Genomic DNA, 25222 nt, shown 5'->3' on the forward strand with positions numbered 1-25222 from the left:
CACAAAGCGCCGGAGAGGGGGCCCACACAGCGCCGGAGAGGGGGCCCACACAGCGCCGGAGAGGGGGCCCACACAGCGCCGGAGAGGGGGCCCACACAGCGCCGGAGAGGGGGCCCACACAGCGCCGGAGAGGGAGCCCACACAGCGCCGGAGAGGGGGCCCACACAGCGCCGGAGAGGGGGCCCACACAGTGCCGGAGAGGGGGCCCACACAGCGCCGGAGAGGGGGCCCACACAGCGCCGGAGAGGGGGCCCACACAGCGCCGGAGAGAAGAGCTGTGCTGGGGGTCGCTGGCTGGCACTGCAACTCCTTCATCTGTGGGACTGAGCAGGCCGGTCGGTAGCTCCGCCCACAGATGAAGTTCAAACCAGGAAGTCTGCGCGCCTTAAAGGGACGGCGCTGCAGATTCCTGCCGAGGACTGCGGAACTCGGCCCGGGGGCAGCAGAACTAAGGCGAGGGGGCCCCGGCCAAGGGGCACCAGAACTGACGAGGCCGAGTGGGCCCCCCCGGCTCTCCAGGGCCCCGGCATTTGCCCAGGTATGCCGCGTGCTGACGCCGGCCCTGCCTGCAGGCAAAAGGGGCTCCTCTGGCAAATACACCGCTGGAGAGCGGGATACCGGTGGGAAGCCATCGGGGTTGAAAACACAACACAGGTGCAGGGAGAGACAGTCACCGCCAACCTACCGGGAGTGACCACCGCAGCCGCCTGTGGGACCCATCCATCCAGCCGTTTGTTTTACCAGAGACTCCGACTACGTTACTGGCTGAGTGAGTACCACCGTGCCGTCTGGCACTGCGCTGCTGCCGCGACCCTGCACCTCACCAGGCCCCGCAATCCACCTCCCAGTCACCATCACCAGGCCCCGGGACAACCAACCCCTACCCACGAAGGGGGAAAACAACATCCAAGCTGCTCCCCGCCATCGCTCCTGGGAACGCCGTCACTAGCAGCGGCGGTGTCCAACCTCACCACAAACCGTGGGTGGCGTCACGGACCACATCTCCAACTCAAACCACCCCTTTCACTCACGAACTAGGAGCGCCGCTCGAGTCCCCAGATCCGGCCCACCGCTCGAGCCACCGAGCAGCGGCGAGCAAGCAGCAACCCAGAGCCGGACCCGAGCGCGAGCGAGTGCGCAAGCGGCGGCGGCGCCCTCCCTGCCCGCGATAACTTGACGTCGCAAACAGGATCTTACCGCTCTGCCATCAGGTAGAGGTGCGCCTTGTGTTCCGCCGGAGGTGTCCGGCCGAAAATTTTCAGAAGCCACCATCTTGGGCGCGAAGGGACCTCGCTCGAGCGTCTTCCCGAGCAGTGGAGGTGCGAAAGCCGAAGATCCGCCCCTAAAGAGGAGGTGCTGGAGAGAAACCAAGGGGGCACGGATGGCGTCCGGCCGCATGTGAACTGCGGCTATAAAAGCAGGGACGCCAGGACTCTGCGGCAATCTTTGGTTCCTGGAAGAGGCCGCTACAACGATGCACCGTCCGACCAGCAACACCGTAGCCCCCGCGCCCGGCACCGCGGCGTGGGTGGAGGTCCGGACCGCCCAGCTACGTAGCCGTCTGCAGATCCGAGTGCACCTCCTCTTGGAGGAGTGGGAGGCCGACATGGCGGATGTGGTGGCGGCCATACGGAGACGTGAGGTGGAGGAAGTTCTGGAGGAGCGGGTAAGCGACCCTCTCCCCTGTATCCCTACCGAGTCGGTCGTCGCGGATGAGGGGCCCGGTCTGCGCCCGCTCGCCCTGCTGCCTCCCCCGCTGCCCGTGTTGGCTGCTGCTGCCCCGCCACTAGGCCCGCGATCACCGCAACCGGTAGCGGTACCCTGCCTATCCGCCCAAGCGGACCGATCTGCAGCCGAGGCCTGTGGCCGCCCTGAATCGCTTCCATGGAAGCTGTCGAAGACCGAGTCCATCAGCGGAGATATACCGGAGGCACATGTGACCGTGCCTGGCCCCGTACCGACTCCGGCAGCCCGTCTCATGCAGGAGGAGGCGTAGGTCAAGCGGGAGAGGACCACCCTTCCCCCACGCCTCGGCTAAGGCTGCGCCGGGTCGCCGCTGTGAGGCAGCACCCCAGGCCATGACACCGCGGGACTTTCCACCCAGAATGCCAGTAATGGGCAGCGTAAAGGAAGTCTTGCGGGGCCCGACCCGCGTGCAGGGGCCCGCAGCAGCCCCTTACTGGGACAGGGAACCGACCCTGCTGGGCCGAGAGATTGCGGAAAGGGAGAAGAGGAAAGCGGAGCTTGTGGCCCGCACCATCCAGGAGAAGGAGAGTCTCCGCAGAGCCACCTTTCGAGTACAGGGCCCGAGATATGAGGGGCAAGTGAGGAGATTCGATGTCCGTAGGGGATACGGCTTCATCTTTGAGCCGGGCCTGGAGGCTGAAGTTTTCGTGGCCCGAAGGGACGTAAATGACCACCTGCCGGAGGACCACCCGGGCCGCAATCTGCTCCCCGGTGACCTCGTTAGGTGGGTTGGGTGGGGCCAACCGCCTGGCTCCACCCCACCTGGTGTGGACATCAGCCCCTGGAGGTAGGAAACAAGGATTTGTGTGTGTGACTGATGTGCCTAACCGGGGTGTGGGGTGTGTTGTTGCAGTACCTGTGACACCCTGGCTTGTCCAGGGCGCCACATTCCCCCTTGGTTAAACGCAGACCGTCCGCGGGCTGTCCGTCCATCACCGGTTTTATTTATGTTAACTGTAAAAAAGTAGAAAAACATATAAAACATCAACATACGCATTTCTTTATAAAACTTCCCTTAACGGGAGGCACTTTCTTAAACGTTACTAAACGGTAGTCAATTTTATTAACGGTAACGGCTTCCGCTCTTCCCCCCGCCCAAACAACCTGGCCCTGATGCTGCCCCTAAGAAGTGGGCAGCACCCCTTGCCCCAGTCCATAACCAAGTTGCCCGAGTGGGTACGGTCTCTTTCAGGGGACCCACGTCCATGGGGAACCCCTGACCCCCGGAGGATCGCCACCGGTTACGGTAGTGGCGGGCCTGGGCCATCCCTTTCCTCCAGGCCCATCCTCCCAAATCAGCCTCTCCGGAGGCGGTCATGGAATAAGCCAACAATTATTTACCTCCGGGGGTCAGGGGTTCCCCATGGACATGGGTCCCCTGAAAGAGACCGTACCCGCTCGGGCAACTTGGTTATGGACTGGAGCAAGGGGTGCTGCCAACTTCTTAGGGGCAGCATCAGGGCCAGGTTGTTTGGGCGGGGGGAAGAGCGGAAGCCGTTACCGTTAATAAAATTGACTACCGTTTAGTAACGTTTAAGAAAGTGCCTCCCGTTAAGGGAAGTTTTATAAAGAAATGCGTATGTTGATGTTTTATATGTTTTTCTACTTTTTTACACTTAACAAAAATAAAACCGGTGATGGACGGGCAGCCCGCGGACGGTCTGTGTTTAACCAAGGGGGAATGTGGCGCCCTGGACAAGCCAGGACGTCACAGGTACTGCAACAACACACCCCACACCCCGGTTAGGCACATCAGTCACATACACAAATCCTTGTTGCCTCCCTCCAGGGTCTGATGTCCACACCAGGTGGGATGGAGCCAGGCGGTTGGCCCCACCCACCGAGGAGTTCACAGTCCTGGAGGCGGGAAAGGAACAGAGTTCTGTTAGGGAGAGTGAAAGTGAAGGAGCAAGAAGTGGAAGTGGAGGAGAAAGAGCAGACTGACCGTGTCCGGGTACGTGGCCCGGGCACCTAAGAGCAAGGTTGGCAGACGGTGGTGACCATCTGCAGGAGAGGCTGATTGACGCACAACTGTGAGGACCGGGGATGGGCAGTGGCCCGCCGGTACCGAACCGGTGAGCGAAGTGAAGCCAGCACCATTCGGCAGGGCCTACGGACCCCGACCAGGCTTGGAGTCGCCGTTAAACCGGTCAAATCCGTCAGCGACGGGAACCTCCGGGGTTTCCCAGCAGCAAAGACCCGACTGAAGGCAACCGCTCAACCGTGAAGAGAAATACAGCTACCGCCGCAGCTAGAGTTCCCAGGGCCAGAGCCTGCGGGCAAAAAGGGCTCCTCTGGCAAATACACCGCTGGGGAGCGGGTTACTGGTGGGAAGCCATCGGGGCCGAAAACACAACCCAGGTGCAGGGAGAGACAGTCATCGCCAACCTACCAGGAGTGACCAACGCAGCCGCCTGTGGGACCCGTCCATACAGCCGTTTGTTTTACCAGAGACTCCGACTACGTTACTGACTGAGTGAGTACCACCGTGCCGTCTGGCACTGCTCTACCCCCGCGACCCTGCACCTCACCAGGCCCCGCAATCCACCTCCCAGTCACCATCACCGGGCCCCGGGACCACCAACCCCTACTCAGGGAGGGGGAAAACAACATCCAAGCTGCTCCCCGCCATCGCTCCCGGGATCCCCATTACTAGAAGCGGTGGTGTCCAACCTCACCACAAACCGTGAGTGGCGTCATGGACCACATTCCCCAACTCAAACCACCCCTTTCACTCACGGGCGAGGAGCACCGCTCGAGTCCCCGGATACGGCCCGCCGCTCGAGCCACCGAGCAGGGGCGAGCAAGCAGCAGCCCAGAGCCGGACCTGAGCGCGAGCGAGTGCGCAAGCGGTGGCGGCGCCCTCCCCGCCCGCGACATACGCACATACCACGCAACACACACACTGCACAAAACATACCTCCCCAAAACACACACACGCACCCCACAGCCACACCCACACAAATCGCGCAACACACACAGCACAACACACTCACAATGCTGCAGACACACAGCGCTCCACAAACAACGCAACACACACAACGCAACACACAAACAACACCGCTCTCACACACACCCCCCGACAACACCCAGAACATTTACAGTGCCATACACAAACACTTGGCAACTATACACAACAACATCTATATATATATAACAAAAATCATACATTAACTACGCAATACGTAAATTCTAGAATACCTGATGTGTTAGAGCTGGGCCAACTTCTAATATATATATATATATATATATATACATATAAATATAGATATATATATATATATACCCCTTTAAATATATCTAGTATATAAAATCTGAGTGTATGTGTGTGTGTGTATATCTGATATATAAATCTGAGTGTAAGTGTGTGTGTATGTCCGCTAAAGGAATCCACACTGTTGCATTTAGAATCACAACATTTTACACAGACACCTCATTTGCCTAAGGTAACGTCATAGACTGCTTTGAGGGTAGAATGGAGCTGGGAAAAGATCTGTTATTATAGACTCGTATTATGGACAGAGAAAGAGACACACACAGAGACCCACACAAAAAAAGAGACACACATAGAAAGAGACACACACAGAAAGACATACACAGAAAGAGACACACACCAAAAGAGAAGCACACACCGAAAGAGACACACACACACACCAAAAGAGACACACACTGAAAAAGACACACACATAAAGAGACACACACAGAAAGACACACAGAAAGAGACACACATCAAAAGAGACACACTCACACCAAAAGAAACACACACCAAAAGAGACACACAAAAAAAGACAAACTCACACAGAAAGAGACACAGACATAGACACACAGAGAAAGACACACATACACACACACACACACCAAAAGAGACACACACAACTAAAGAGATACACACCAAAAGAGAAACATACACCAAAAGAGACATACCAGAAAACACACACACCAAAAGATACACACACAGAGACACATACACACAAAGAGACACACAGACAGAAAGAGAAACATACACAGAAAGAGACACACATCAAAAGACACACACAGGAAGACACATACACAAAGAGATACACACAGACAGACATCCACAGAAAGACACACACAGAAAGAGACACACACAGAAAGATACACACAAAGGGACACACAGACTAAAAGAGACACATACACAAAAAGAGCTGTATACATGTAAAAACATTAAAATTAATACATCTAGTTATTAAATATTTTATAGTAGGACATATATGTTCACAGTTCTGTTTATGTTGGAGGGCATAGTTTATTAATAAAGTTCTTATAAGGAATAAATATTAAAATATCCATATTGAATATACATAAGTGCTGACGTGGAAGGATATATATATATTCTTCTGGAAGCTTCTAGTGATTATGTCATGGAACTGTGTTCAGTTAAAACACCCTATATGGACTGGACAGTTGTCATATAACACACAATGGAGGGGGCTATTGCTGCTCCTGCACGTTATCAGCTGTCCCAGAAGGCTCCGAGGCTGCAAGATGAACACATGCTGTCCAGCCTAGGGGAAATCACCCCTGCTTTGCCATTCAGAATCCAAGGAGAGATGGATGAAGATTTTCTATTGATCAATATGGACTAAATGAACTCTTTTACGTAAGCTAACGAAGTATATTATTTTTCTTTTCTATAACTGAACCCTGGCAACCATTTTTTTAAATAGATAAAATACATTTATTTTTTACATTTTTGAAGTCCTTTCTTTCATGCGCTTTTACGTATTTGAAGAAAAATATATTTAAGAGTATATTTTTTTAACATTTGGCGAGCTCAGTCATTCGTGTTTTTTTTTCATTTTTGTGCTTCTTCCTTCACTTTGCATAAGGGGGGACAGACAGAGACATCAGAGACATATGCCTCCTGCAAAGTGAGAGGGAATCGACAATTTATAAAAATCACGCAGAACCTAGGAAATACGTATAAGTCAAGTTGCATGAATGTTTTTTTTTAAATGAACTTTAAAGACTTTATAAAGCCACAGAAGTTAACTTTTGACGTATTTTTGAGTAAGAAAGATAAAGTCAGTCCATAAGAAGTATTGGACGTGCTGAGCAAGGTGAATCAAGTCTTAGAGGATCATCCATCAGATCATCTGATCAGTTCAGGTAAGAAAATGGATTTTATCTCTTCATATGTTAAGCAAAGTAAAATTCAGTTCACTTATTCAGATATTTCTAATGTGGAAGAGATTTGGTTACGCTTTTATGGGGAGTGTGAACTTGAGAATTCACGTATAGAATGTGCAAGGTCTTTTAATAGAGAGAAACAGAAAATCAGAAATGTCTGTCATTTAGTCTATGATTTTCACAAGTTAATTGTAGAAAAATGTAAAAATGGTGGAAATAGACAACCTGAATTGTCAGGAAAGTCAGTGATAGAGAAATCCAAAGACTGCTTAGAACTTGGAATGTCAGTCAGTGATATTGTGAATTCTGACTGTAATGTTGCAAATGAAAAGTCAGATTTAGACTGTAATTCAAATCAGAATTTTGATAATGGCGGCAGACATGTGCTACGTAATCAAGGTGATTTTCAGGACACTGGGAAAGAAGCAGGAAATGACGTAGTGAAGCCAGAAGGGGGAGGAGCCAGAGTGGGACACGTGCAGAAAGTTGTCAGAGAAGGACACGTGCAGAGAGAAAATGGCGACGATCAGTTTAAAAAAATAGAACAGACTAAGTTAGGAATTAAACTTAGAAAGAGTCTGTTGGACATATGCAAATTAATTCCCGCATATAATCCTAAAATACATGTTTGCAGAAATTCAGAGATATTTGAAAGTTCCGTTGAGAAGTTAAATTTAACCAATAGTGAGACGAATCAGTTATTCCGTATGTGGATACCTCAGCATTTCTTTAGACAATTGGCATTAAAAAAGTCTTCTGACAATGAGACATTTGATTGTTCAAATGATAACGATATCATAAGGCTGAAAAATCTCATCTTCTGTGCAAGGAATGAATCTGATCCAAATTATGAGATGTTAAAGGAATTACAAATTGAACAGAATGAAAGTACGTTCTCATTTATGTCCGTTTTTGAACGTTTGTATAGGGCGGTCATTCTAAATGTCAGATTGGATGGAATGATACATTTATTCATCAAGAATTTTAATTTCCTTGATAATGCAGCCTGTGCAGTGGCATTAAGTAAAAAGTCCCTATTCAAATGTACGACATTTATCGATTTTGTTAGAAATCACCAAAGTCAATCAAAACAGAAATTAATTAATTCGGAAAAACCAACACGAAAAAGGGAGAGTTTCTGTGAAAAACCAACAGTGTCTCCCAGATCCAGATATTTCTGTGACAGGATATATGAAATTCGCAGGAAAATGCATACGTGTTACAAACCATACAATCCATCTCAATTATTATCATCTAAAAATCTTTTTCCACAGGAAAAACCTTTGTTTCCCTTGTCTCCAGTGAAGGGATTGGTCACAGGATCAGATATTGATGGTCCCAGACAAATGATGAGTAAAAGCTTTGAAAGACAGAAACAGGTGTCTTGTGCAGATCCTCTCCCCGGGTTAGAATTTGATAGCCAGCGACAGCTGGGAGACATTCTTTCTCATTTAAGATCAAAACTTGAGTTACAAAATAAGTTCACAGATTCCTATAAGTTTAAAATGAATCTAATAGATCGAATCTTTGAAGAAAAATTTAGGTTTGGTCTTCAGCTAAATAAAGTGGATTTCTGGGTAAATTAATTTTATTGTTTGATAAATATGATTATTCATATACAGTGAATCTATACATATATATATTTATATATATATATATATATATATATATATATATATATATATATATATATATATTAAAAAGTAGTGATAGTAAATCAAGGTCATATTTTCATTTAGTAAAATGTTAGTTTAATGTTATAAATTAATAATTTGATCTCTGTATATGAATAATAATATTTAAAATGAAATAATAAGAGAAAGTAACAGATTCTAAGTGTTTCATTTTTATCATGAATATGATAATAATTGTATTCTTTTATTTCCCTCAGAATTTATCAGTAAAGCAGATTGATGAAGTATTAACTTTTTATTTACACATTTGTTCTTGTCCTCAATCAGGTAACATATATCTTATTGTGTAAGGTTAATCGCGAAAGCATGATTAATAATAATTATTATTTTCTCAGGTACCAATTACCAGAGAACTATTACTTTAATGTTTCTTTTATGAATATATATATCTTCTTTAGAGTTATTAGAAATGTAATCTGAGCTTTGGAGTGTAGTAAAACTGCTTGCTGTTTTGGAATGGTGTTCTTTGCACGTAACCAGAGCATGTGACTTTTGAATTACTAAAGCTAATAATAAATGTTTGTTCTATGGTCAAATGTACAGTATGTAATACATTGGAATTTGTATTTCTCAAGAAGTACTTCAAATTAGTAACATAATTTTTGAAATGCGCATAGAATAATTGGGAAAAAAAGGGATATGTGTCTGTCAGTTTCTATGTGGATATATGTTAAAGAACCATGGCAGTCTTGTGTGCATAGATGTGTCTATGAATGATTGATTGTCTGAGCAGCTGCCGATGTCAAGTACTTGGATCCAGAAAAAAAAAAAAAAGGGAATTTTTGTTTTAACTTTGAGGTTATTATATATGTATGTATACTATTAGAATAAATAAGTTATAGTACATAAGTATAAATGGAGGAATTTATACCAAATATATCTTATTCTTAGACATATTTCTTTAGTATAGAGATGTTAGGATTTTTTATTAAGGGTTTATTTTAAAGAATTACATTCTAGAATAGTTACTTCTTTTACTGATACACAGATTGGTAATCATTTTTCTTTTTAAATATGAAAGTAATATTTATTATATGGTCTTAAGATATATAACATAAATTTTAATTTAATTTAATCTTGACATATTATCATATTTCATGATATTGAAAGGGAAAGGTTTGGTCTCAATCACACATTTATATTTGATAAATATATGTGTTTACAGGATACTTTAATAATTAATATTTCAAGTACAAAGGAAGAATTGGGAATAAAAAATATATTTGAAGTATATCATAATGCGTTTATATACTAAGAGAAGAGTATTATTTGCAAGGTTACATGACTTAATTATTTTTATAGGTTACTGATATGATAGGTATGGAAATCCTATAAAATACTGGTAACATTAAGGTTATGTATTATTAAAGACATAGGTGTTATATACATAGAAGGCCTTATTTTTATTTCAATTTTTATCTTTATTCCGATTTTCATTTTTCCTTTTATTCCTATTTTTTATATTAATTATTATTATTTAATATACACATTTTTAATCAAAATTTTAATTCTACAATTTTTATTTTTCCTTCAAATTTTAAATATCTCAATTGAGAAAACACTTTAATATTTAGTTCAGTAATATCTAATATAAGAATATTACTTTATTAAATATGAATCATATTAAAAGGGAAAAGTTCCACTTTTTGGAAGAAAAGATACTTCCTTCATCAATATATACAATTGTTTACTTCCTAGTAATACATTATTTTTATATTAATATGTTAACACAATAAGGATGAAATATTACTTATAGTTATACATTTTCTTATAGTAGGTTATTTAATAAATAATAGATAAATCAAATAAATTAAATTAGAGTAATAAAGATGGAAGATCAAGGTACATCTAGGTTTACCTTCCTATATTTACAAATAATATTAATATTATATTTTTAATCAATAATAATTTATAATGGGTATTATTGTGTTTTGATGGAATCATCCAGTCTTTTCTAAAAGGTTATTTGCTTTGGTTTATAATTTTACAAATGATCTAACTAAATAAGCTATATTGTTGCCTTTCATATTTATAATATGATACATGTTATAGGTACACATTATATTGTTTCATATTTTATATTATATTTTGGTTACATTCAACACATTGCCACCTATGGGTTTGGAAGGGTAATACATCAATGACAAAAAAAGGTTATTACATGAGAATACTATTGTCTATACCATTATGCAGTATTATTTTATCATTCTAAGTATCAATTAAATTAATACTTCTACGATAATAATAATGACATGGTATTATAGTATTAGAGTTATGATACGCTGTGACATTTATTAGTGATAGTTATTGCCATATTTGGTATCTAGATTAGGGAATGAAGTCTTCAATCAAGATTACAGAAGATAAAAAGACTTTATAATTTTCCTAAAGTTAAAAGGGATTCTGCAAAAAGGTCCAAAAGGTGATGTCTCAAATAAGACTGTGAAACATACAAAATACACTTACCGCGTTTGCACCTCAGAAACACAGTGATCCAATGGTTCTAGGATGGACAATGACACATGGTCTGTGCTTTAAGACCTCACTACAGTTACTAAGAAGAGCAATGACGTGTTAAAGTTAACCCCTGTCGTGCTGACCAAGAACGTCTTAACATCTGTTCCAGGATTTGACAACAGGCAGCATGGAGGATAAAGGTGACTAATGTAAATTACACTGCACAGACATCAAAGACTTCTGCTATTCTTCTACACTCATGAACTGTGGTTTATCAACATTGGCTATGGACTTTGTAATAAAGAATAAAGTTTATGGACTTGATCTAACGATGATAAACGCAATACGGGACTGTATTAAATTGGTAACCATTCATTTTTTATCAAAGGATTTATTTCTAAGAGACTGTGTTTATGCTGGATTACATCGGAGATAAGAAGACATCAACTCAGAGGACATCATATGGTGACCGGATTTGTTTTTTGCATTACTTTTTAGGTCTAGCGAAGTATAGTTATATATTTTTATATGATTGATCAGTCACGGCCTATCATAACATGAATCCACATTATTATATTATTGAACTTACAACATGAATAATGCAGATTAATTATTATTCATCATTATTATTGATATGAATCCATTATCGCCAAATAAGGAAAGAAGATTTGTTATTTTAATTTTGTATTAATTAATTTTCGGGGTTACTTCACATGCTTCAAGGGGGGATTGTAAAAACATTAAAATTAATACATCTAGTTATTAAATATTTTATAGGAGGAAATATATGTTCACAGTTCTGTTTATGTTGGAGGGCATAGTTTATTAATAAAGTTCTTATAAGGAATAAATATTAAAATATCCATATTGAATATACATAAGTGCTGATGTGGAAGGATATATATATATTCTTCTGGAAGCTTCTAGTGATTATGTCATGGAACTGTGTTCAGTTAAAATACCCTATATGGACTGGACAGTTGTCATATAACACACGATGGAGGGGGCTATTGCTGCTCCTGCACGTTGTCAGCTGTCCCAGAAGGCTCCGAGGCTGCAAGATGAACACATGCTGTCCAGCATAGGGGAAATCACCCCTGTTTTGCCATTCAGAATCCAAGGAGAGATGGATGAAGATTTTCTATTGATCAATATGGACTAAATGAACTCTTTTACGTAAGCTAACGAAGTATATTATTTTTCCTTTCTGTAACTGAACCCTGGCAACCATTTTTTTAAATAGATAAAATACATTTATTTTTTACATTTTTGAAGTCCTTTCTTTCATGCGCTTTTACGTATTTGAAGAAAAATATATTTAAGAGTATATTTTTTTAACAATACACAGAAAGAGACACACACACAGAAAGAGACACACACACAGAGAGAGACATACACAGAAAGACACACACAGAAACTGTTTGGATGTTTGAGACATGTTGAGAGATAGTGTTATGGACAAGATTATGAACTATTATGAGTATATAAGAGTTATATGGAGATATCCATAAAGAACAGGATTTAAGATGGTGTTTGAACTGTACCACACATATATCTCTTTGGCATAAGACTCAGACAGGCAGAGTCTTGTGACAAGTGAATCATGCTGACATTGCTTAAGATAAATGAGAAAGCAAGCACATTACAGTATACACAGAATAAGCTGTTCTACTTTATCCAATAGGAGACGTGTTACGTATTATTAGCTGCTAGCCAATAAATCCGTTTAAATGTATTTTCACTTCCGGATTAAATCAGTCTTACTTTCTATTCATATCCGAGTACGTCTCTGGTGTGTGTGAAAGAGAGTGGTATGCATGCTACCACAAGTGACTCATAATTTGGACTGCAGACAGTTTAAGAGGGATGCATGATTAGATTGCATCACAGTAAATTTATGGACCACATTAACAGTGGCACCCAACGAACCTTTGGACGGAGCTCTGGATGACGGATGGCCATACTGACACCTTGATTCGAAAGGCAACTATGCGAGAGGGGATGGAGATGCGCACTCCAAATGCAGGTGAGAACATTTGTATAATCTCACCTTGCAAACCTCATGCGTGTACTTGCATTTCGAAAGTTCTGTTGGGCTGTTCCAGTCTAGACACCTAATGACCGCCATCTCGCATGAGATAAGCCGTCCTAAGAGATCCCACACCAAGGTGGTCAGGTTCACCTTAAGCTGTCTGTATAAATGTAATTCTAAATTGCATAATGTAATGTGGTTTTGGGTTTTTGTCTGCTCTTTGGAGAAAGCAGAAGTTTTAAGTTTCATTTTCTCTGACTTAACTGCAGAGGAAAATGAGGAAGTTGTTATATACGCTGGTTATATGGATATATATATGGTTATATCTGCAGGTGAGATCAGCCACCTGGATGGTATATATAGTGTCCTTATTGTTATGTCATTGTGTTTACCTGTGTCTACCTGTTGAAATGTCTGTTTATTTGCAGCAGGCGGAGTACTTGCTGGCTGAATTAAAACATGTGGAATGAAATACTTAAAGTGTGAAACACCTGAAAATATGTCTTATATTCTAGGTTCTTCAAAGTAGCCACCTTTTGCTTTCATTACTACTTTGCACACTCTTGGCATTCTCTTGATGAGCTTCAAGAGGTAGTCACCAGAAATGGTTTTCCAACAGTCTTGAAGGAGTTCCCAGAAATGCTTAGCACTTGTTGGCCCTTTTGCCTTCACTCAGAGGTCCAGCTCAACCCAAACAATCTCGATTGGGTTCAGGTCTGGTGACTGTGGAGGCCAGGTCATCTGGCGTAGCACCCAATCACTCTCCTTCTTAGTCAAATAGCCCTTACACAGCCTGGCGGTGTGTTTGGGGTCATTGTCCTGTTGAAAAATAAATAATGGTCCAACTAAATGCAAACCGGATGGAATAGCATGCCACTGCAAGATGCTGTGGTAGCCATGCTGGTTTAGTATGCCTTCAATTTTGAATAAATCTCCAACAGTGTCACCAGCAAAGCACCCCCACACCATCACACCTCCTCCTCCATGCTTCACGGTGGGAACCAGGCATGTAGAGTCCATCCGTTCCCCTTTTCTACAAAGACACGGTGGTTGGAACCAAAGATCTCAAATTTGGACTCATCAGACCAAAGCACAGATTTCCTCTGGTCTAATGTCCATTCCTTGTGTTCTTTATCCCAAACAAGTCTCTTCTGATTGTTGCCTGTCCTTAGCAGTGGTCTCCTAGCAGCTATTTTACCATGAAGACCTGCTGCACAAAGTCTCCTTTTAATAGTTGTTCAAGAGAGGAGAAGGTGTGTCCAAGCTTTTGGTCTGTACTGTATATATATATATATATATTTTTTTTCACAAAATTAGTTATTGTACAATACTGAAGGTTAGATATATAGAGATTTGTCACTTCTTTGCTACTATTTAAGACACCTCTTTTCCTTTACCTCTGACCACCAGATAAAGTAAAGGCCACGTCACACTAAGCAACATCGCTAGCAACATCACTGCTGAGGCACAACTTTTGTGACGTAGCAGCGATGTTGCTAGCGATGTCGCTGTGTGTGACATCCAGCAACAACCTGGCCCCTGCTGTGAGGTCGCTGGTTGTTGCTGAATGTCCTGGACCATTTTTTAGTTGTTGCTCTCCCGCTGTGAAGCACACATCGCTGTGTGTGACAGCGAGACAGCAACAACTGAATGTGCAGTGAGCAGGGAGCCAGCTTCTGCGGACGCTGGTAATCACGGTAAACATCTGGTAACCAAGAAGCCCTTACCTTGGTTACCCGATATTTACCTTCGTTACCAGCGTCCGCCGCCCTCACGCTGTCAGTGTCGGCTCCCTGCTCTCTGCACACCTAGCCGGAGTACACATCGGGCAATTAACCCGATGTGTACTGTGGCTAGGAGTGCAGTGAGCAGGGAGCCAACACTGGCAGTGTGAGAGCGGCGGACGCTGGTAACGAAGGTAAATATCGGGTATCCAAGGTAAGGGCTTCTTGGTTACCCGATGTTTACGATGGTTACCAGCGTCTGCAGAAATCGGCTCCCTGCTGCCTGCACACGCAGCAGAGTACACATCGGGTAATTAACCCGATGCGTACTGTGGCTAGGTGTGCAGGGAGCCAGCGCTAAGCGGTGTGCGCTGGTAACCAAGGTAAATATCGGATTGGTTACCCGATATTTACCTTAGTTACCAAGCACAGCATGCTTCCACGCTTCGCTGCTGGCTGGGGGCTGGTCACTGGTCGCTGGTGAGATCTGCCTGTGTGACAGCTCACCAGCAACCCGTGTAGCGACGCTCCAGCGATCCCGGCCAGGTCAGGTTGCTGGTGGGATCGCTGGAGCGTCGCTTAGTGTGACGGTACCTTAAGGTCGAAATGCTGAGGTGGAGGCTGATGTGGTGACAAAGCTTACTATTATTCCATCGCCACTGCTTGTTACTCGATCGAGCATCGGGTTTCCCAACGTGACTCGAGTACAGAGTATAATTGAAGTCAATGGAAAACTGGAGCATTTTCAAACTCAGATGCTCGAGGCTCGATCAAATAAGCTCTGGCGAGAACGCTTGCCTATCACTAATTGTAATATATCTTTATTTTTGAATTATTGATTATACTTTTTATGCATTACATTGTACCAGATCTATATATTTAACCTGCAGTATTGTATTATAAGTAATTTTGTGGCTATACTCTGCCATCTGGTGGCTAGCCTTGGTATCTTTTGTTTATTATTCAATGTTGTTCATCAGCCTAACCTTATTTTCATTGTATGTTGTTTTTCTGATTAACTTTTCAATTTTGTTTTTATTATGTAGTTGTGAATTTCAATGAAATGATATTGGAGCAACACATATGATCTATTAGTGTTTTTTTGTGCTCTTATATATATTGGAATTAGGTTTCGGATTATAGGTTTGTCTCATTCTCTTTAAGATGGTTTACGTCCAATGAAACTCAAGACGTACAGACTGAGATAATTTCCTCATGCACTTATTTAGAAGGAAATAATCTTGTAAACTTAAACAAAAAATGCCTACAGATCTGAATCTATTGAGAGACAATTATAATGTTTTCATCCTCTCAGTTTATATAATATGATGACTCCAATCATTAGATGTCCCAGTGGAATATCCTGTGTGCATAATCCCTGAGCCTCAATAACAGCTCCTCAGGGAAACTCATTCTGTTACATTAGTTCTCCAATTTAGAGGGCTTCAACAGAGGACAATTTCAGCACTTAATGTCAGATATACTAGTGTTCATTCCTCTGACATATTTAGAAACATAGCACAAATATTGGGCATTTCTAGTAAACATATTTTATGATACCTTTTAAAGCAACTCTCCAATTTAGGAAATAATTTCTCAATAATTCCATGATGCACAGTTAACAATGTGCGTTTCTTTTTTCATTCTTTCTACTGTCGTTTCTCTGACTACCAGTCCCTCCTTGTGTATAAAATATAAAGTGCTTTGGAGGTCTTAGGCACTGCTCCTCCTATTGGCTGATCTGTCTATAAGCAGGAGGGAGTATCTCAGACTACCAATGAACAATGTATATAGTTTAGCCTGAGATATTCCCTTCTGCATATAGATGAAGTAACTTAGAGCAGGTCGGAGTATTTTGGATTTAAACCCCCATATATTCTAATCTTATGTAAGCTCAGCCAGCTGTTATTAATGGGTTTGTTTGATAGTCTAATGTGTACGAGTAGCTCTGGACAAATTATTGTGGGGGCAGGGGCATAGCTAGAGGTTTAGCTCAGGGGGGTGAAATATCTGAGTGGGCCCCAAACAAGGTAACCCTGATTACAGCTATGGTGGCACAACCTGATTGTGGGTATAGGAGAAGCCAAGCAGACGACCATGCTATTACTGAAAACAAATGTTAATACAAAGAACAACTCTGATATTACTGTTGTATGGTGACCATATACTCATAAATGCCAGTCCTGCAGAACATGTAAAAGGTTACAGCACAGTTACAGATAGTGACTTACAGCTGACATTCTTTTTGATAGTTGTTTATTTTTCCCATCCTTCTCAGACCGCCATAACATCTGCTTCTGGCCCGGATTTGTCTGCAGAGATTACAGCAAAGACACATTTGACTTCTCACATTCTCAACACTGTCCCCATCTATTCTAAACCTGCACAAACTCTTTATCCTGCTGATACCCCAATGTTGAGCCACTGCTGCAGTATGTGTATATTACTGCACCTGCAGTGTGGTACAATAACAGGGATCCCACCAAGGACACTATCTGCAAGGAGTTTGTATGTTCTCCCCGTGTTTGCGTGGGTTTCCTCCGGGTTCTCCGGTTTCCTCCCACACTCCAAAAAAAACATACAGATAGGGACTCTAGATTGTGAGCCCCAATGGGGACAGTATTGCCAATGTATGTAAAGCGCTAGGGAATTAATAGCGCTATATAAATGAATAAAATTATTATTATTATTATCCTCTTCCTGCCTAACATAATAATGCCCATCACAGTGTTGCTTACAAAGTATAAGATGTTTTTTGTGACCTCTAGATAGTAAAATATTTCCCTAGAAATTTAGAAAATATTAATGTCCTGTGCAAACATAATTTGCCCCAACAAAGTGATAATGCCTTATGTGCACCTTTGACAGTCACAGTACTCTGAGTGCCCTCAAAAAAGTAGTACAGTTCTTAAGTAGCTATTTAACATTTACAATGTCCCCTGCCATGTACAGTTCCACTATACACAGTACGATGGAACCACAGTTAACCTAATAATATTTTTTCACTTTTATAGCACCATTTATTCCACAGCGTTTTCCATATGTGGCGCCCCTGAGGCTTCAGTCACAACAGAGTATTGCACCTTATTTAAGGTGTAATGCTGCACCTGGATCCAGAGGAGGTCGGTACCGGTTTCATCACATACACACTCCAATACATCACCAGGTTGCCCTCCCCAATGGGGACAGGGCTAGGGTAGGGTCTTAAGGTAACCTTCAAACATGGGGGGCACCACCCACTAGTGACAGGGACCCGGGGATGGAGCAGCCACTTAGGGAGAGTTAGGAACCAACACAACAGTTTTTGAGGAGTTCTCCAGCAAGATAGCAAAGGAGCGGACATGTCTTACCGGTGCTCCGGTGGGACAGAGGAGTTGTACTTGCGGTTGCCAAGGTGTGAGTTTAAACGCTCCCTCGGAACCGGCGCCACTCTCAGGGTGCAGGACCCTAGGGAAGATCTTTCTCCAAATTGGTTTTCCAGAATCTGCCAGGATGGAGAGGTTTCAAGCTTCCCTGGCCACACAGAGCCCATAAGCACAGTGCCAGATAGGAACCGAGGCCTTGGACAGCACCAGGCCCCATTGCGCAGCCACGGTACCTGCAAATAGGGACAAGAGTACTACTCGAGATGGAGTGGGCTCCACAAGTAGCTTCAAGTCACAGGGATCCAACACATAAGGCGCTAGGAGGAAGACCGGACTGACCTCTGAAGGGATTCGGGTTCGACGGAGCCCATCACAGCGGGTGACCAGTATTATTTGGGTGAGTGGCACAGCACAAAGAGTGAGTAAAGACACCTGGAACTGCAACCACTGACTCAGACTCATATTACCGCACCGCCGCTCCGCGCCTCGGCGCTTAAACGCAATCAATACTCCCTCATCATCCTCCCTGGGGCCCGCTTCACCTGTGGGGAGCGATACCATCTTTGGCTGCTATTAACATCTGCTCCGGAGGACAGCGACAGCAGCAGCAGCTAAATCCCTGGCCACATACCACATGTGGCATCACAACATTTCTACTACCACTGCCCCCATCATCTTCCCTCCTTATTTGGTGTACACCTCGGATCATGAAGCCGGGCCGGCCATCGCGACAATCCAGACCATCACACCAGCCCGGTGACAAGTAATGCAGGTACGAGACACCCCGTGCCTTACATTCCCTGCCCACTGGGTGCTACACATACACACAGTAAAATGCCCTCACAGCTCCTCTATACACAGCATGGTGGGTCCACAGTTTCCCTATACACAGTATTGTGCCGCCTCCTTGTCAGCAGCAGGGCTGCTCGGATCCGGATCCACGGTGGCTCGAGAGGAGTCCGGACCTGGGGGTTGTGCAGCCACTCAAATTAAGGGGGTATTTACAGGGGATTGTTTTAGGGTTTGTGACGCCACCCATGGTATGTGGTAATATAGAATACCACTGCTGCAGTTGGGAGTACCCGGGGATGATGGAATGGGGCAGCCAGGTGTTAGAACCCTCCACGGGTAGGGGGAGTGCCCCGGGTCTTGATGATGGTGATTGGGGAGTGCCGTGGGGAGCCAAGGGGAACACTTTCGTACTCACACAGTCCATAAAGCTGACACCGACAACTGGGTAAACCAAAGTTCTGGACACCGCTGCTGCTGAGGGGAGCTAGTTTGGGTCCCGTCCCCGAGCGGGTGGAGAATGGATCTTGATGGCTCTGTTCTCGTCGGGTCAATTGTCAGGTTGCCTGAAGCTACTCCCTGACCTAGGGTCCATTTACCCCATATTGCCCTGTTCCCAGCCCGGTGATGGTACAAGGCCGCCGGCTGTCCTCCTCGACAGTTCCGTGCCCCTTGTCATGATCCCCTGTGACTGGGGGTCCAGCTCCTACTAGGCCCAGACCGCCGTCTGCCACCTAGTTACTTCCAAAGAGCCCGGCTCCTGACCTCCTCTCTCCTTCACTCCTCAACTCCGACTTCCACTCTCCTTCCACTCCTAACTTCAACTTATACCGACTCACTGACACTCCTGACCTTCCCAACCAACCGCACAAAGTGGGCAACCCTATTCCACTCACGCCGTCCACTTGGGTGTCTGGTGCTTGTGGTGCAGAGTGTACCTAGGACTTTAATTGGCTGATGTAGGCAACACTGTGTAGTTGGGGACCCATAACCAAGAAGGAGGTGGATATTTCACAGAAGGGAAGATTGCACAATACTCTGTGACAACCTGATAGTCCAGGGCGTCACATTCCCCCTTGGTTAAACGTAGCTCGTCCTCTTCAGCATAGATAAATTCATCAAAATAAATATCTAAAACATGGATCAACATAGGTTGATTTAAATGGATGACAAAAAATGATAAATAAATATAAAGTACCCAGTGCACTAATACAACATATTATGTGACATACATGCTGAACGTATAACATGAAAGGAACCATATAGCAAGAGGCACCATAGAGAAATAGTATAAAATAATCTAAGGAGTTACTACATGTATTAGTACATAACAATAAAGTAAATATACAGTCATATGAAAAAGTTTGGGCACCCCTATTAATGTTAACCTTTTTTCTTTATAATAATTTGGGTTTTTGCAACAGCTATTTCAGTTTCATATATCTAATAACTGATGGACTGAGTAATATTTCTGGATTGAAATGAGGTTTATTGTACTAACAGAAAATGTGCAATCCGCATTTAAACAAAATTTGACCGGCGCAAAAGTATGGGCACCCTTATCAATTTCTTGATTTGAACACTCCTAACTACTTTTTACTGACTTACTAAAGCACTAAATTGGTTTTGTAACCTAATTGAGCTTTGAACTTCATAGGCAGGTGTATCCAATCATGAGAAAAAGGTATTTAAGGTGGCCACTTGCAAATTGTTCTCCTATTTGAATCTCCTATGAAGAGTGGCATCATGGGCTCCTCAAAACAACTCTCAAATGATCGGAAAACAAAGATTATTCAACATAGTTGTTCAGGGGAAGGATACAAAAAGTTGTCTCAGAGATTTAAACTGTCAGTTTCCACTGGGAGGAACATAGGAAATGGAAGAACACAGGTACAGTTCTTGTTAAGCCTAGAAGTGGCAGGCCAAGAAAAATATCAGAAAGGCAGAGAAGAAGAATGGTGAGAACAGTCAAGGACAATCCACAGACCACCTCCAAAGACCTGGAGCATCATCTTGCTGCAGATGGTGTCAATGTGCATCAGTCAACAATGCAGCGCACGTTGCACAAGGAGAAACTGTATGGGAGAGTGATGCAAAAGAAGCCATTTATGCAAGCACGCCACAAACAGAGTCGCCTGAGGTATGCAAAAGCACATTTGGACAAGCCAGTTACATTTTGGAAGAAGGTCCTGTGGACTGATGAAACAAAGATTGACTTGTTTGGTCATACAAAAAGGCGGTATGCATGGAGGCAAAAAAACACAGCATTCCAAGAAAAGCACTTGCTACCCACAGTAAAATTTGGTGGAGGTTCCATCATGCTTTGGGGCTGTGTGGCCAATGCCGGCACCAGGAATCTTGTTAAAGTTGAGGGTCGCATGGATTCAACTCAGTATCAGCAGATTCTTGACAATAATGTGCAAGAATCAGTGACGAAGTTAAAGTTACACAGGGGATGGATATTTCAGCAAGACAATGATCCAAAACACCGCTCCAAATCTACTCAGGCATTCATGCAGAGGAACAATTACAATGTTCTGGAATGGCCATCACAGTCCCCAGACCTGAATCTCATTGAAAATCTGTGGGATGATTTGAAGCATGCTGTCCATGCTCGGCGACCATCAAACTTAACTGAACTGGAATTGTTTTGTAAACAGGAATGGTCAAATATACCTTCATCCAGGATCCAGGAACTCATTAAAAGCTACAGGAAGCGACTAGAGGCTGTTATTTTTGCAAAAGGAGGATCTACAAAATATTAATGTCACTTTTATGTTGAGGTGCCCATACTTTTGCACCGGTCAAATTTTGTTTAAATGCGGATTGCACATTTTCTGTTAGTACAATAAACCTCATTTCAATCCAGAAATATTACTGAGTCCATCAGTTATTAGATATATGAAACTGAAGTAGCTGTTGCAAAAACCCAAATTGATATAAAGAAAAAAGGTTAACATTAATAGGGGTGCCCAAACTTTTTCATATGACTGTACATAGTTACATATGAGGGACCACAGGGATGGCGCGTTTCGCCATCTTTTTCAAGGGATTTATTTATTGTCGGTTCTTCAAATAGTATGGAGAAAATATATGGGGACTAGTTCAGGTTTTATTTTTTATATATTTATAAGTTATTTATTTATTCTAACAAGCACTTGGCACTTTAAGTAGCTTTACAGATTGTAATTTTGGGTATAGATGATTTATATAGTATTAACCTGAACTACTCCATATTACTCCTATTACTTACATCTTGGTGGCACTTCGTGTATTGACTATTTGAATTTTCAACTTCCATTCGTTTTATTTCTACTAGGTGACCAATTCAGGGTCTCTTTGTTCACAGTGTATTTTCTCTACCCTTTTTACCCCCTGTTCTTGTTCCAAAAAAAATTTAATTTCTTTCTTCAATAATAAAAATTATTGATTTCACAATATGTGTTTTGCCCTCTTCGGGCTCCAAATTCCGCTCGGGATGTCCCCTGGGATGGTGCTGTGCGACATCCCGTCGAGACACGAACACCCCGGTCATGAGACCTGCTTCCCGGATGAACCCCCATTCACAGCACCGTGGCCCATGGACTCGGAAAGCAGCGCTCCTCACCTGCTCCTTCTCTTGATGTGTACGGGTGGCAAGCTCCCGTCGTCGCCGGTCTCGGGTTGTTATCTCCATTTGTAGCTTCTGGTGGTGTCGCTCCCAGTAGGGGACATCAGCGTCCGGCTTCGGCTCCCTAACTGGTTCTGGCTTTAGGTGCACTCTTGCGGCCCAACAGCCGTTGGGATGTCGCATGGCGGTGGAACCGGCAGCTCATCAGGCTCCACCTCCACTATATCAAGTAGATGTACCGACTGCTCCGTAGCCGGGGTTGCAGAGTCTGAGTGCTTCGCCTCTATGGACCCGGTGATGCGGCCGGGTCTTGTCTGGCCGATGTCGGAGTGACCGCTGTCGTGACCGGTTCAAGGGACGGAGCCGTGGGTGCTGTAGCTGTAGCTTCGTATACAGGAGCTGAGGTTTTGCTGCCGTGGTGGAAACACGCAGCTCGGCGTCCGCCGAGGACGGTGTTGGTGGCGGCGGAGTGCTCACCAGGAGCGAGGGGCAGTCCGGATCCCTCAACCTCATCGGCCTGATTAGGGCAATCAGTAGGGACTGGGTAACCGCTTACCCTCTCTTCACGTGGGATCTCAATCTCACGGCTCACACCGCCATCGCCAGGCTCCTCATCTCTTCCCTCCAGTGATCCAGTATAAACAGGAATTGCATCCGCATTCTCTTGCACAACTGCTCCGTCTCTTCCTCAATCCAAGTCACGGTCCCGGGAACAGCACGTTCCGGTGACCAGCTCCGCTCCGCCATCTTGTCTCTGCGCTGTCGAGAAATGTTTCGCAGAGTCCTGGCATCCCTGCTTCTCTTCTGCTGCTGCTACATGCCGTCACGCCCCCTCGGTTTTCACTCAGTACTCTCTTCGATGCTGTAGCCCTCTGGGAACTTCCGGTTCCGGCCTCCCTCTCAGGACAAAGGGCGGGGCTTCGGCTTTGCGCGCTTTCACGGGGAAGATGGCGTTTTGGTGCCAAAAGATATCAGAAAATGGTGGAATTGGTGGGAAACGGGATCTTAACTCACGGATTCAACTTCTAAGGTGCACGTCACCCAGGTAAGTGGGTCTTGCTCATATCCTGTTTGTGACGCCAGGAATTCTACTTCAACTTCTACCGACTCACTGAAACTTCTGACCTTCCCAACCAACCCCCCAAACTGGGGAACCCTATTCCACTCAGGCCGTCCACTGGTGTGTCTTGTGGGTGTGGTGCAGAGTGTACCTAGGACTTTAATTGGCTGATGTAAGCAACACCGTGTAGTTGGGGACCCATAACCAATGAGAAGGTGGATATTGCACAGAAGGGCAGATTGCACAATACCCTGTGACGACCTGATAGTCCAGGGTGTCACAGTATGATGGTGTGATGCCCTGGACTAGCCAGGTAGTCACAGGTAGGCCCTTACACAAACACCTCTCCCCCTTAGTAAGGTGACAGCAGCCAACCTACAAAAACCTTGTCACCTCCCTCCGGGTTTGATTTCACACCAGGGGGCGGAGCCAGACAGTTGGCTCCACCCACCGAGGAGTTCACAGGCCCTGAGGCAGGAGAACATAAGAGATTAGTTTTGACAGTGAAGTAGAGTGGAGTTCAAGTGCAGACCTGTGCCCAGGTCTGCTATAGTCTAACACCAGGTGTATGGGTTGGAGCCCAGTCACCTCTGGCAAGGAGGCAGATGGTGGTGGCCGCCTGCAGGAGCTGGGATTACAGCCGGTGGAACCGTAAGGACCGGAGACGGGTGGTGGCCCGCCGGTACCGAACCGGGGAACCGATTGGAAACCGGAGCACCAGGAGGGGTACTCAGACCCAGTACGAAGCCCAGAAACAACTGGGCCGAGTCAACTCAACTGATTGAGGACTGGACTTTAGGCCCTTTCCCACCTAAGACCCGACTGAAGATAACAGCCCAACCATAGGGGTAGAAAGCCACCGCCCAGGCATCGAGAACCGACGGGCCAGCATCTGCGGGCAAAAGGGCTCTCCCGACACACACCAGGCTGGCGAGCGGACTACCGTTGCTCAGACACAGGAGTCATCATTTCTACAAAAGTGAGGTGCAGGAGAAAGGTGGAAACCACCAACCTAAAAAGGGGAAAAGCGCAGCCGGCTGCGGGCACCGTCCACCATCTTGTTTGGTTTACCAGAGACTCCAGTGTGTTTGTAACAGTGAGTACAACAGTGCTTTCGGGCCGCGCACCATGCCGCACCGCACCGACACACCAGCACGCATCCAATCCCCCACCTCAGCACCTCCCTCGGGCCCCTGGGACCATCATTCCCCCCTACTCACCGAGGGGTCAACACCAAGCTGTGCAACACCGTCCCCGGGAGCCTAGTCAATGGCAGCGGTGGTGTCCATCCATTCACCACAACCCGTGGGTCGCGTCACAAACTCAAATCCCCTACAAACAACCGCGGCTCCGGCCGTTTACCTCCCCACCGAAGTCCCTACGTGTAGTGCCAACCCCCTTTCAGAGCGACGTGACCCCCGGGTCCGTGAGGAGATCGAGCCACCCACCGACGAGCACGGATCCGAGCGGCTCAGCAGCCGGCCGAGCCCCGGGGTGGTACAATGGACCCATAGTTCCCCTGTACACAGTATGATGAACCTGCAGTTCCCCTAATAATATTTTTTGACTTATATAAGGCCATTAATTCCATAGT

Source organism: Anomaloglossus baeobatrachus, chromosome 1, assembly GCF_048569485.1.
Source record: "Anomaloglossus baeobatrachus isolate aAnoBae1 chromosome 1, aAnoBae1.hap1, whole genome shotgun sequence".
Classification (NCBI taxonomy): domain Eukaryota; kingdom Metazoa; phylum Chordata; class Amphibia; order Anura; family Aromobatidae; genus Anomaloglossus; species Anomaloglossus baeobatrachus.